Source organism: Jaculus jaculus, chromosome 14, assembly GCF_020740685.1.
Source record: "Jaculus jaculus isolate mJacJac1 chromosome 14, mJacJac1.mat.Y.cur, whole genome shotgun sequence".
Classification (NCBI taxonomy): Eukaryota; Metazoa; Chordata; class Mammalia; order Rodentia; family Dipodidae; genus Jaculus; species Jaculus jaculus.
In genome coordinates this window covers 57,533,363-57,546,451 of record NC_059115.1, presented here as the reverse complement: position 1 = coordinate 57,546,451, position 13,089 = coordinate 57,533,363, and the positions used below count along the sequence as shown (strand labels likewise).

The 13,089-nt window shown below is 47.6% G+C and overlaps 1 protein-coding gene across 1 annotated transcript in view; it reads right to left on the bottom strand.

Annotated features, from left to right (window-relative positions):
• The window catches only part of Znf366 (zinc finger protein 366), a 79,869-nt gene extending 73,742 nt beyond the window's left edge, over positions 1-6,127 (bottom strand). Inside the window, exon 1 of the mRNA XM_004651395.2 lies at positions 5,940-6,127. The gene's annotated coding sequence lies outside the window, so the exon portion shown is untranslated. The remainder of the gene's footprint in view (positions 1-5,939) is intronic.
• Positions 6,128-13,089: the final 6,962 nt, after the last annotated feature.

Genomic DNA, 13,089 nt, shown 5'->3' with positions numbered 1-13,089 from the left:
TTTATTTATTTATTTATTTGAGAGTGACAGACAGAGAGAGAGGAATAGAGAGAGAGAAAGAGAGAATGGGTGCATCCAGGTCTGCAGCCACTGCAAATGAGCTCCAGATGCATGCATTACCTTGTGCATCTGGCTAATGTGGGTCCTGGGCAATTGAGCCTCGAACCGGGGTCCTTAGGCTTCACAGGCAAGCGCTTAACCGCTAAGCCATTTCTCCAGCCCTCTTTGATAAATTTTTAAGCCAATTAACTACTTCATTTGACACTAAATAATGATAAAAATTTTCTATTTGACAGCCATTTATTTACTAATTCGACAAATATTTATTGGACATCTGTTGTATGCACGTGCTGTTCCAGGCCCCTGAGTATGCGGGCAATAGACAGAATAAATTCCCTTTCCTGCGGTTGTCTTCTGATGACCACACAGTATACTACAGCAACCCCACTGTACTTATACACATACCACACACGTACTACTTACTACACAGGACACTTGCTCCTGCTGGGAACATGTTCTCTTACTCAAATGTCATCATGTAATGCACATGGGTTTGGTAGTAGAAGTGTCACGGAGAACAGCTGCCAGCAGTGGCTGTTTCTGAGAGAGCACAGCAGACACCTGTGTTCTCTGCTCCTGCCAGAGGGAGACTTGTGTCTATTTGCTCTGTCCCACTGAGTGTACAGATATATATGAAAAGATAAAAAGAAAAATCAAGTGGTTCAGGTAGAAAGTAGATGAAGAAAATCAGGGCAAGTTTTCCTGTAAGGGACACATTTGTCTTCTAATGACGGCAAATCTAGCATGCTTGTGAACGTGAGTGTTGAGTTTTCAGACACCATTGTTAATCCCTTTACCTTTCCATATCATTATGAACTAAGGGACGGGAACTGAATTTTTCAAACAGGCTCAGCATATTTCAGCCTCTAGAATAGTTTTTTTTTAAAGATTTATTTTTATTTATTAGAGACAGAGAGATGGGTGTGTGTGGGGAGAGAGAGAGGGAGAGAAAAAGAGAGAGAGAGAGAGAGAGAGAGAATGGGCATTCCAGGGCCTCTAGCCACTGCAAACAAACTCTAGACGCACATGCCACCATGTGTGTCTGGATTACATGGGGCCTGGAGAATCGAACCTGTGTCCTTAGGCTTTGCAGGCAAGTGCCTTTACCACTAAGCCATCTCTCCAGCCCAGATTCTAGGATAGTTTTTTTTAAAGAAACATACACATGTATGAAAATGTCACAAGGAAACCTATTTTACAATTAGCATATACTAATTAAAAACTACAAATTACAAAACAAAACACCTAAGCCTTTTATGATTGAATCTGTTGGCATGTTTAAAAGGAAACAGGAGAAATTCCCAGAAGCTCATGGGAATTAGCAAAGACCAGCAAAGTGAGGGTCCTTGGAGAGAAACCCTGCCTCAAATGAGGTAGAAGGGCAAGAAGTGACCCAAAAGTTGTCCTCTCACTTTGGACACATGCACTGTGGCACATGCACACCCACATTCACACCCATGAAACACACATAAATTAATTAATTTTAAAAGGGAATAGGAAAAGTTTAAGTAATCTCTGCTTTTTGCTGATTAAGGAATATAAAACACAAGTCATACAGAAAACACCTAAAATAAAAGTGTATTCACAGAGAATAATATTTGTAAGGCTGAGTCACTGATCTTTTCATGGCTTAGGATGGTGTATCTTTGGTACCCACAGAAGATAAAGAAATCAGTGGATGCTCAAATCACTTAAAGAAAACAGCATAGTGTATTTGCATAGAGCCTGCAGACATCCTCTGGTATGCCTTAAATCATCTCTAGATCACTTGTTATGCCAAATACAATGTGAATGCCACATAAACAATTGTTGTCTTATATTGTTTAGGGAATAAATGACAAGGGAAAAAGCCCATACAACTTTCTCCATGAACCGTGAATGTAGAACCCACGGATACATCGACTGTCTCTACATGGCTGTCTAGACGACTGATAAAGTCTCCTTCAATGGCATGACTGGCTGGGGCTCCCCTCGTTCCGAAATACTAACAGCAAACAGCTTCCAGAGCAATCACCCAGTGCTGGATACAAATTCTACCTTAAAGCACGGCGCAAAGAGCGTGCGCTCATCGTTAATATCAAGAAATTAACGTGAACAACATGGTTGGCATGCATAAGAGGGAAACTGTGCCACCATCTGTCATAGAGAAATCACAGGCCCTCTGAGACCGCCCCAGGCAGTGGGCAAGGCAGAGACTCAGAGCGTAAACAAGTCCTCAGGTAAATTCGGACACCCACTCACACGCAGACCAGCTACAGTCACTGATGTGACCCGTCCCTGTCATCGCAAGCAGAAGCCCACATCATCCTAGGGAGCGGCAGAAGTGGGATCAGAAAAGATATGTTCTGGCTCCTGACCTGGCCTTTTGCTCCAACACCAAGTCACACTGGAAGGCACCTTTTGCACAGTTGTGCAGAAGAATCCAGTTCTACTTGGTTCTCCTAAGACAAGTGTCCAAAACAGCCCCTGCTGGATCAGCACCTTAATTCTAATAAAAGAGCCTCAAGGGATGGGGTTGTTGGTAGTAGATTTTTGGACATTTTCGCTATTAAGTATTTTGCCTTTGGGGGGAAACAAAAGTGGAGGTAAGTTTGGGAGCTAAGTAAGAGCATCATTATTACTCAGTGAACAAATATGTTGGTTTTGGAGTTCAGAGTGCAAGGCACAGCAGTTAGATCCATTGCATACCCCTCCCCCAACACACATGCAGTGGTGACATGCATCCTGTTGTGAGGTGTGAAGGCCAGGGGCTTGTTGCTGGAATGTTTGAGGAGAGGGAACCCCAAGTGGGTTCAGCCCTGAGTGAGGGAAAGAATGTGTCATTTCCACTGCCTTTCTCTCTGGCTGAGTCATGACACGGCCACCGTGGTCTCAGGAATAATAAGATTCCTAGTCCTCCAGGGCCGGGGGGGAAAAGGTCACAACACAGTGCGAAGCCTGGGGAAGTGGGTGAAAGGCGGGGTGGGGGGGGGTGCGATGTCTGCAGCATCGTTTAGGTCTCTTGCCACAGTTCATCTATGTAGAGAACTCTGGTCCCCAAGGAAACATTGCCCTCCCGTGAGCCCCGCTGAATTAGCCAGCACTCAGTGAGGCAGGCCGAGGCTGCTTTTATTTCTGCCCTGAACTGGGATGGACAGTAACCTTCAACTACCACCTTGCGTTTTAGGAGAACCCAGAGTTCAATGTGTGTTCACGCGACCTGTGCCCAGCTTGAAAACTGTGACGAATAATCCAATGAGAGATCCCTGGTACAGTATTGAGCAAGAAGAATTGCCCAAATTATAGGAGATCTATCCTAGTCTTTGAATTTGTCAAAACATCAGTCTGTTAAGTGCTATATATTACTCTGGGGGAAAAAAATATATCACAGCTGACATTGATCGACTCCTACTATTTCCCAAGCATTGTATTAACTGCTTTCTGTCAACAATTATACTTGATCTTTAGAATGACGCCATTATGTTAACAGAATTTTACATTTAAGGGATACAGACTTGGGTTAAAGTCCTGACTTGAAGTGCAGTGACAAAGCTAAAAGTTCACATCCAAATTCATATCCCACAGCTTGCATATATTTTCGACCGAACATTTGCTCTCCTTTGAGTCACTTTTCAGACACAGCCCTGAGGGCATATACTCTGATGTGATCTGAACTATATTTTGGGGCTGGGAGTATATAGTACGTATATATAGTAGTAGAACACATGTTCAGTGTGCACGAAGCCCTGGCTCGATCCCCAGTGCTCCTCAAACGCAAATGATAAATCAATAGTTGAGTTATCTATATAGTTTTGTCAAAAGTTAATGGACAAAATCTTGTGTGAACAAAGATCTGGATCACTCCAAACTGGAGTTCCCCTAGCGAGATCAAAAGGGGGCCTCTGATCATCCCAAAGAAGAATCACACTGGAAATTTCCACAGATGCCAAGTCATGCCTTGGAGTTAAGTAAAGACCGATTGATTGAACCGTAGTGAGTTAAATGAAGGTCATTGAAGTTCCCACCTTCAGGTAACTAACCCCTATCCCTACCACACACAGCATCCAACAAATAACCTAGCAATGACTTCACAAGACAAATGAAAAATATTGAATTTTTTTTTTCCTAAATAAAAAACGAAAGCATCCCCGGCTCCGGAGTCTAACGCGGTGAGGAAGACACATGCTAGGTGTGGTTTTCCCGCTTTTGCCTTGTCCTCACTGAGAGTCACTCTGCGGACGCTTGTCCCGTGTGGAGGCTGATGTGTTTCGTCGGTAAAGAAAGCCAAATCATGCTCGGCGCTGTTGTTTTAATTGAGCACAGCATTGACATATGATCAAGCAGAAATGAAACTGAAAGGACCAAGGCAAAATTGTAGCCCTTCATTTTCATCTCGGGGGTGACAATTGCTGACAAATGTTACAAAATGCCCAAGGTGCCCCAGTCCTGGCTACCTTCTGACCTTGATGAGGTCAATGGCAGGGGGCACTGGAAACCGCTTTCAACTGCTGTGACACTCATTTTGCACCCTCAAGCAGGCAACTGTGAATCACACCTTGTTTCAGGTTGCTTATTTTTTTTGCGGGGGTGGGGGGATTCTAAGAAGAGTTGTGTGTGTGTGTTTAAAGAAAAAAGGTCTAACAAATGGAACAAAACCTTCAGTAACCATCCAATTTTATCACATCTCCTCATCTTCATTAAGATGATGGCTCCGTTTCAAATAAAGATTAATTACTTGGTTGTGGTTAATGCAAAATGTGACCCAATTAATTTAAAAAAATGAGACTTTTATTATCTTCTTATCCCTCAGGAGTCCAACCAGTCTTTATAATAGAAATGAATATCTTAAAGTGTGGATGACCATTGTCTTCCAACCCATTCAGCGTGTCTCTGAATTAAATTGTCCATATTAGCAAACATGCCCCAGTCTCTCCGTGTGACCTTACTGGCCCATGTTTGACAACGTGATTGCAGCTGCCCCGTGGCTTACCATAAGGAGTAACATTATTCCCTCTCTGAAAAACTCAGTGAAAGCCAGTGCCAGTTAAAGACTAGTGGTGTGTATGATCTTGACCGGCTTGCCGGCTTCTGTTTGGCACTTGGAAAAGCAGGCGCTGAGTGACTGCTTTTCAATTGCATCTGTGGCTTTAGTTTTTCACTCCTGACACAAGCAATCAATCTTAACCCTCCCATTCCAGTAGCATGCTGTTCTTCAAAACTAAAGCCCCATGCCCCCCGAACCCTTGCCTCCTTTTGTGTGGTACATGACCCCTTCCATCCACGGTGAGCAATAAATTTACTCTTAACCCACATGTGTGGTATCTGAGTCCATGAGCTCCCCCTAAATGCAACACTATTTCAAAGTGACACCCTCTCCCTCCTTCCCTCCTCCTTCAGGGAAGCAGAGTGGCAGTCACACATTAGCCATCCTCTTTTGAATGGTGGATAATGAATGGAAAGAAAATAAGAGAACACCTTAACCCAAACCACTTATCACAAAACCCCAGAGCAAAAGAAAAAAGTCTCTCTTAACAGATACCCTGAGGATTCCAAGGCCACAGCCCTGGAAGGGAGTCACTCTTCCAGGGAAGACAGCACACATCCCAATGGCTACTGGCTAACCCAGCCACATTGTCTGTGCCAAAATCCAGCTGAAACGCAGGGTCCTCCTCAGCCCCAATGCAATTGTATGTCCAGTTCGGCCAGGCTCAGCTCTGCAAAGCATTCATATTCTCTTAAAAAAAAAAAAAACTAATAATGAGCTTATACTCTGGGCTATCCATCGATCACACCCTTTGATTAAAGATTATGCCAGCGAGGTCGTTTCTGGAAGATGCCCCGGGCAGCCTCCATTGCAGGAAGGGGGAAATGCAGGGAGAAGGGACAGGGTGGTCACTTACCAGCTCCTGAGGGCTGACTGGCCGCAGCGGCCCCACCGCTTTACCTGCTCCCTGGCTCTCTCTGTCTCTCCCTCTCTCTCTCTCCCTCTTTCTCTTGTGTACAGATTGCAGGGAACTTAAAGAACTCACAGGGACAGTGTTTCAAATGACTTAAGAAGGAGAACAGGAACAATACTTCGTTCTCTTTTTCTCAGATGAGTACCTTCGGGAAGAAGGAAGGAAGGGAGGGGAGAGGGAGGAAGTCAACAACCCTTTGCTTTCCTGAAAAAAAATAAGGAAACAGAAGATAGACATCTCATTTTCTCTTAAACAAAATGTTGGAAGGGGCAAAAAAAAAAAAAAAAATCTTTGAAAAAAAAAAAAAAAGGAATTCCTCAAATATGCTCTCTGCCCTGGGAGCTTTCAAGAGATGAAAACGCCCCGAGTGGCCCTGTCCTGTCCAAACAAATGGTGTTCCAGAAAGGCAGGCTCTCCTGACTTGCGGGCTCTGGTGTCTGGCTTGCAGAACTGACACAGCCCAAAGGGAACCAATCATGGCATGTTGACTCTGAGCAAGGGAAGAGTTTGGTCTGCTGGATTAATGGAGGCGAACCCGCAGCCCGGGAGACAGGGTGCTGTGGCTGGTCACGCAGGCCTTGGAGGGTTTGGGTGGCGGGGGTGGGGGCGCTTTTCCTAACTGCTTGGGACCCCGTCATGGCTGTAGTTCCTCAGCTAAGTCTGTGTAGATGCTTAGGATGGATTAGTACACTGCTCACTGCTCTGTGCAGTGGACCGAATCCTGCTTCCATCTTTGTTTCTAGAAGGAAAAAAAAAAAAGGTAAAGAATCCACTTACCACAGTCCTGAGACCATAGTTAACTCAGAAGGGTTGTTTACGCTGTCCTGGTCTTTGCATTCCTGACGCCTTGGGGAATCTGGAAGGCAGTTCTAGTTTTGTTTTTTTGCAAACACTGTGAAGCAGGATGGGTGTCAGGTAAATCGGCCCCTGTGTGTAGAAGGACGGACAGGCTGAGCGGGTGCAGAGAAGATGGAGCGAGCATCCCGCCTCAGGGGGAGCTGTGAGCGCTGGAGCTGGGGGGGCTGCCTGCGTGTCTCCCTGAGCCCCCATCCACAGTGTCTTGTGCCCTCCATTCATCCATCTGGTCAAGCCCACTGTCACCACAAACAGGAACCAGTAGTTACGTGGTGCTTTGCGGCAGCGCAAGGAAAACCAGCCTTAAGTTGCTTCCTCATTTTACTGGGTAGTGACAGAGTGGGGTGGAGATTAGTACCTGATGGGATTGCAAAGAGTAAGTTCAGGGAAAGGGTGATTCAAGTTCACCGTCCATGGGAGGCTGGAGTTCGGTACCACGGTTAATACCATTCAGTGTTTCGTCCAAGTTCTACCTATAGCTACGCCTATCCATCTGTCTGTGTGTCCGCCTGCCTGCCTACCTATCTATCTGCGCATGTGTACCGGAGAGGGCATGGGATATAGATGGTCAGTAGGCTCACAAAAGCCAGGACAGGCTGGGCGTGGTGGCGCACGCCTCTAATCCCAGCGCTCGGGAGGCAGAGGTAGGAGGACCGCCTTGAGTTCGAGGCCACCCTGAGCTAGAGTGAGACCCTACCTCAGAAGAAAAAGTAAAAGCCAGGACAGTCTCTCACTTTACATTCTCTGTGACACCAATACTGATCCCATGCAAAGATTCCTGCTGTGGGCAACCCGCCCCCCACCCAGAGATGAGAAGACCCAAGACCAGCAGAGCGGTCTCTGCCGTGGGCCCGTAGTCACTTATGGCAGTGCGAAGTCCTGGATGTCCGGTCACCAGTCCTCACCAGGGCTCTTGGCCTCTTGCTGGCCTTCCTCTGCCCCCTGTCTCTGCCTTCTCTAGGAGGGGAAGGAAGAGGACTGTGGAAACTGGAGAAAGCAAGGGACAGACAGACACCAGGGAATAAGGAAGCAGGAATAAGAGCTGAGGCTGGTGTGTGTGGGGGGCAACAGCTGGCAGATTCCCTTGGAGGAATCCTGAGGTTTTAGTGTACCCAGAAGAAATACACCACATGGGAGTGAGGCAAGTGAGGAGCACTGGGGAGAAGGTGGGCATCTTGAATGGCATTTTTGTTTGTTTGTTTTTCAAGGTAGGGTCTCACTGTAGTTCAGGCTGACCTGGAATTCACTATGGAGTCTCAGGCGATCCTCCTACCTCTGCCTCCCTAAGTGCTGGGATTAAAGGCTTGGGCCACCACACCCGGCCTGAATGACATTTCTTGCAGGCCTGAGCCCCTTCAGTCACCTGAGGAGCCAGTCACACCCCACAGCCCTCGCCACGTTGTTATTCCTCTGGCCTGGCCAGGCTGAGCCCCAGGAGTCCAGGCCAAATCCAGAGGATTTCCCTTTCAAGTCTGCAGAATGCAAGGACTGTCACGTTGGACCCTGTTGTTTTCTCCAGGCCAGAGGACCCGCCCAGGGACAGCCTGGACAAGGGGCATGTCCACTCCATCTGCCGGGCTTTGATTCCGGGCGGCAACCCCCAGTGGGCTGCGAGGACCCCCACGGGGCTGCTCCGTGCAGACAGCTCTCTGTCCCCTGCCTGCAGAGCCAGGGCTGGGCTTCTTCCTGCTGGCCAGGCCCCTCAAGCATATGACAAGTCACCTCAGGAGCTTGTCCTGTCAGCCACTGGGTGGTGAGGCTGCAGCTTCTCAGTCCCTCCTGTTAGGCTTCGTGGAAGAGATTTCCAGCCAGGCCCCCCCAAACTGCAGTGAGCTCCCTGCCGCCTGGGCTGCTGCTGAGGGCGGAGAGAATGGACGCTTGCGCTGAGCCATGGAGGAGATGTGTGTGGACGTGAACGTGCCCCTGGCTCTGAACCCCAGTGGAATCCCACATAGTATGGCTCATTAGAGAGATCATTTGAGTGGCCAGAAATGGCTGCAGGCCCACAGCACTGGGTTGGGGGACAAGGAGGAAAACAGCAGTGAGAATGAAGCAGGAACCGAACAGCCCGTCCCTCAGAACCGGCTACCTCCCTCCCCTCAGAATGTGAACTCAGCTCGGCACAGCTTCCCGCCTGCAGAGCACCCCAACTTGTAAAATATCTAGTTCTGATGACTAGAAGATTGTGGAGGTAGGGGTTTGAGAGGGAGGGAGGATTAAAATAAAATATCAGAAAAGCGAATTAAAAAAAAAAAAGATAGGTGTAGAGGCCAATGACCCTCCCAAAATGCACACCCATGACTAGTCAGCATTCAGAGCAAGAAAAACTCCCTTCTTACGCTCTTCCACCACTTCCTCCCTCGGGGTGCTGTCTTGACTCGCAACATCTGGCCCAGATGTGTATTACCTGCTTTTGAGGTTACATGTGGGGCTTGCTTGTGCTTTTCTTTGTTTGTGGTTTCTTTGCCTGATGTTTACAGATTCAGTCCATTGCTGGTTACACTTATAATTCATTCATTCTTTTTAAGCTATTTATTTGAGAGAGACAAAGAGAGAGAGAATGGGCACACCAGGGCCTCCAGCCACTGCAGACGAACTCCAGACACAAGCGCCACCTTGTGAATCTGGCTTATGTGGGTTCTGGGGGATTGAACCTAGGTCCTTAGGCTTCTCAGGAGCTATCTCTCCATCCATTCACTCTTTGAAAAAAAAATTCTTTATGTGTTTATTTGCACAGAGAGAAGAGACATGGGGGGAGGAGAGACAGTATATGCTCCAGGGCCTCCTGCCACTGCAAACAAACTCCAGATTCAAGTGCCACTTTGTGCATCTGGCTTTCCGTGCCTACTGGGGAATCAAACCCAGGCCAACAGCCTTTGCAGGCAAGAGCCTTACCCACGGAGCCATCTCTCCAGCTCTTTGTTCACTCTTGTTGCTAGATAGTCCTCCACGCTGGGAACACTTCACGAGTGACCCATGTGCTGCACTGGAGAGGGACTCTTCAGTTGTTTCTAATCTGGGACATGACATTTGTCCTTTCCAGATGTCTTTTAAAGGTCAGAGGAGGACTCATCCCTCTCTGGGAGGAGGGTCCCTCCAGTGACTCATCATCACTTTTTTGTTTAGTTTCCTTTGGCCTATGCTTCCTCTCGCATGAGCTGCATGGTACCGGGGCGTCGGTGGTGGTGGGGGAGGTGTTTATTTGTTGTTTTCCAAATAAGTTTGGTTTAAGGACATGGTGATGCCTCGGAGATGCGGGTCGGGTGTCCGAGAAGCTTGAATCAGCTGTCGGGGAGGGGTCCTCGCTTTCTGCAGGCCTCCGTCTTCCCTCCAGATTCTACAGACAGCTTGTCTCTCCTGCCTTGGAGACTCGGCAGAGCACAGTCCCAGTGTGTCGCTGAGCAGGAGGGACGGCCGCATCCCCAGCCCGAAACTGCTCAGAAACTCCCTTTGTCTCTTTGATTTATTCTTTTCATCTTGCCAAACCCAATATTTTCCAAATCCCAGTTCTCACACACATGAGGACATTCGTTTCTGTCTTGCCTTATGGCTTTCTTAAAGCATGAAAAGCTGTTATGGAGGATGTATTTGAACAAATCACTGTCTATCATACATATACACGCATCCAGTTCCCTCATGGGAGAAGCAAGGCTGGCAGATAGATACACGCACTTACGGCATATGAGGTGGAATTTACACTTCTGATTTCATATCTTACCTAATGGGCACAGCAGTGCTATGAAGTAGGCACTGCCCTCGACCACCATCCCCTCTACCCTTAATAGATGAGGAAACTGGGTGGTGGAGGTGTTATACTTCATTTTCAGCACCACACAAGCAGAAAGGTTATGGTTTAGAGCCCCGACTTTCAACCATGGAACTAACTTGCCTTGCCCTCTACATAAACAATGACTGCCACACAGTAAAAACCCAATGTCCCTAAAATTGGAGGCTATTATGTTTTTTTTTTTGTTTTTTTTTTTTTTTTTTTTTTAGAGAGGGAATGGGCGCGCCAGGGCTTCCAGCCACTGCGAATGAACCCCAGATGCGTGCGCCCCCTTGTGCATCTGGCTAACGTGGTTCCTGGGGAAACGAGCCTCGAACCGGGGTCCTTAGGCTTCACAGGCAAGCCCTTAACCGCTAAGCCGTCTTTCCAGCCCCGCTATTATGTTTTAAAAGCAAGTAAGGGGGCTGGAGAGACGGCTTAGCGATTAAGCGCTTGCCTGTGACGCCTAAGGACCCCGGTTCGAGGCTCGGTTCCCCAGGTCCCACGTTAGCCAGATGCACAAGGGGGTGCACGCGTCTGGAGTTCGTTTGCAGAGGCTGGTAGCCCTGGCGCGCCCATTCTCTCTCTCTCCCTCTATCTGTCTTTCTCTCTGTGTCTGTCGCTCTCAAATAAATAAATAAATAAAAATTTTTTAAAAAAAAGCAAGTAAGGGACAGCTGGACATGGTGGTACATGCCTTTAATCCCAGCACTCAGGAGGCAGAGGTAGGAGGATCGCCATGAGTTCAAGGCCACCCTGAGACAATTCCAGGTCAGCCTGAACTACAGTGAGATGCTACCTCAAAAAAAGGGGGGTCGCTGGAGAGATAGCTTAGTGGTTAAGGGGCTTGCCTGCAAAGTTTAAAGACCCATATTCAACTCTCCAGATCCCACATAGGCCAGACACACAAAGGTGAGACAAGTGTAAGGTCACACGTGCCCACTAGGTGGCGCAAGCATCTGGAATTCAACTTCAGTGGCTGAGGCCCTGGTGTGCCAATTCTCTCTCATTCTCTCTTTCTCTCTCTCTTGCTCTGTCTTTCACTCTCTCTAAAGAAATAAAGATTAAAATAATAAAAGCAAATAGGTATGGCCCAGAGCCTCACCATGCAGTCATTTAGTGAGCATGTATGGACCAGATGCTGTGTGTGGTCAGTGTGTTTCTGGATTTTATTTTGCTTGCTGGAGGATGTACACACACACACACACACACACATATACCCACACATACACAGCAAATTCAACAAATTTATGTCCATGACCAGATACCTAAGGAGTTATCATTGTTATAAGTGCTCAAGAGGAGTCTGTGATGAGGAGGGTGTATCTCAAGGGATGAAATATGGACATGAAGGTCAAGAAAGGTCTTCCAGAGAAAGCTAAGGCCTGAACAACAAGCATAAGCCCAACAAAGCTGGCGAGGGACGGCCTGCTAGGTCTCCAAGAAGGAGGGACACCATTAAAGATTTTACACTGGAGATGGAATGGCCACGGAATGACCTGCATTTCAGAAAGACTGTTTGATCACTCTGCAAAGAACGGGTTGTAGAGAGGCAAGAGTGATGGCAGATGGGCAGTTGTCAAGTGTAGAGCCACCAAGGGCTAGCAGAGCTGAACCTGGAATTCATTGATTCAACTAGCTAACCAGCGCACGCTAGGGATCTTCCTGTCTCTACCTCCCTTGTGCTGGGATCACAGGTATGCACTGCCACGCTCACGCTCATCTTTTATTTTACTTTATTTATTTGATGTGTGTGTGTATGTGGTTTCTCAAGGTAGGGTTTCACTCTAGCCCAGGCTGACCTGGAATTCACTATGTAGTCTCAGGGTGGCCTTGAACTCACTGCGATCCTCCTACCTCTGCCTCCTGAATGCTGGGATTAAAGGCGTGTGTCGCCACTCCCGGATCTTTTATTTTATTTAGTTCTGAGAGAGAGAGGTAGAGAGAGAGAGGGAGAGAGAATGCGTATGCCAGGGCCTTCAGCCGCTGCGAACAAACTCCAGACACATGTGCCCCCTTGTGCATCTCGCTAACGTGGGTCCTAGGGAATCAAACCTGGGTCCTTTGGCCTTGCAGGCAAATGCCTTAAAGTGTTAAGCCATCCCTCCAGCCCTAAAAATAAATCTTTAAAATTTGCTTATTTATTTGCAAGCAGAGAGAGAGAGAGAGAGAGAGAGAGAGAGAATGGGCACGCCAGGATCTCCAGCTGCTACAAACGAACTCCAGATGCATGTGCAAGTACTTTCAACTGCTGAGCCATCTCTCCAGGCGCTCATTCTTTCTTATATTGCTTACTTCTGCTCTGGCAGAAGTTAGTTAGCTCTTGTCATGAGGACATTCAAGTAGTCTATGGAGAAGGCCATAAGGAGAGGACAGAGATGGAGAGATGGAGGCTATAGCCTCTGGCTAGTATCCCTGGGAGAGCACCATCTTTCTCTCTCTCTCTCTCTCTCTCTCTGACAGAGAAAGAGG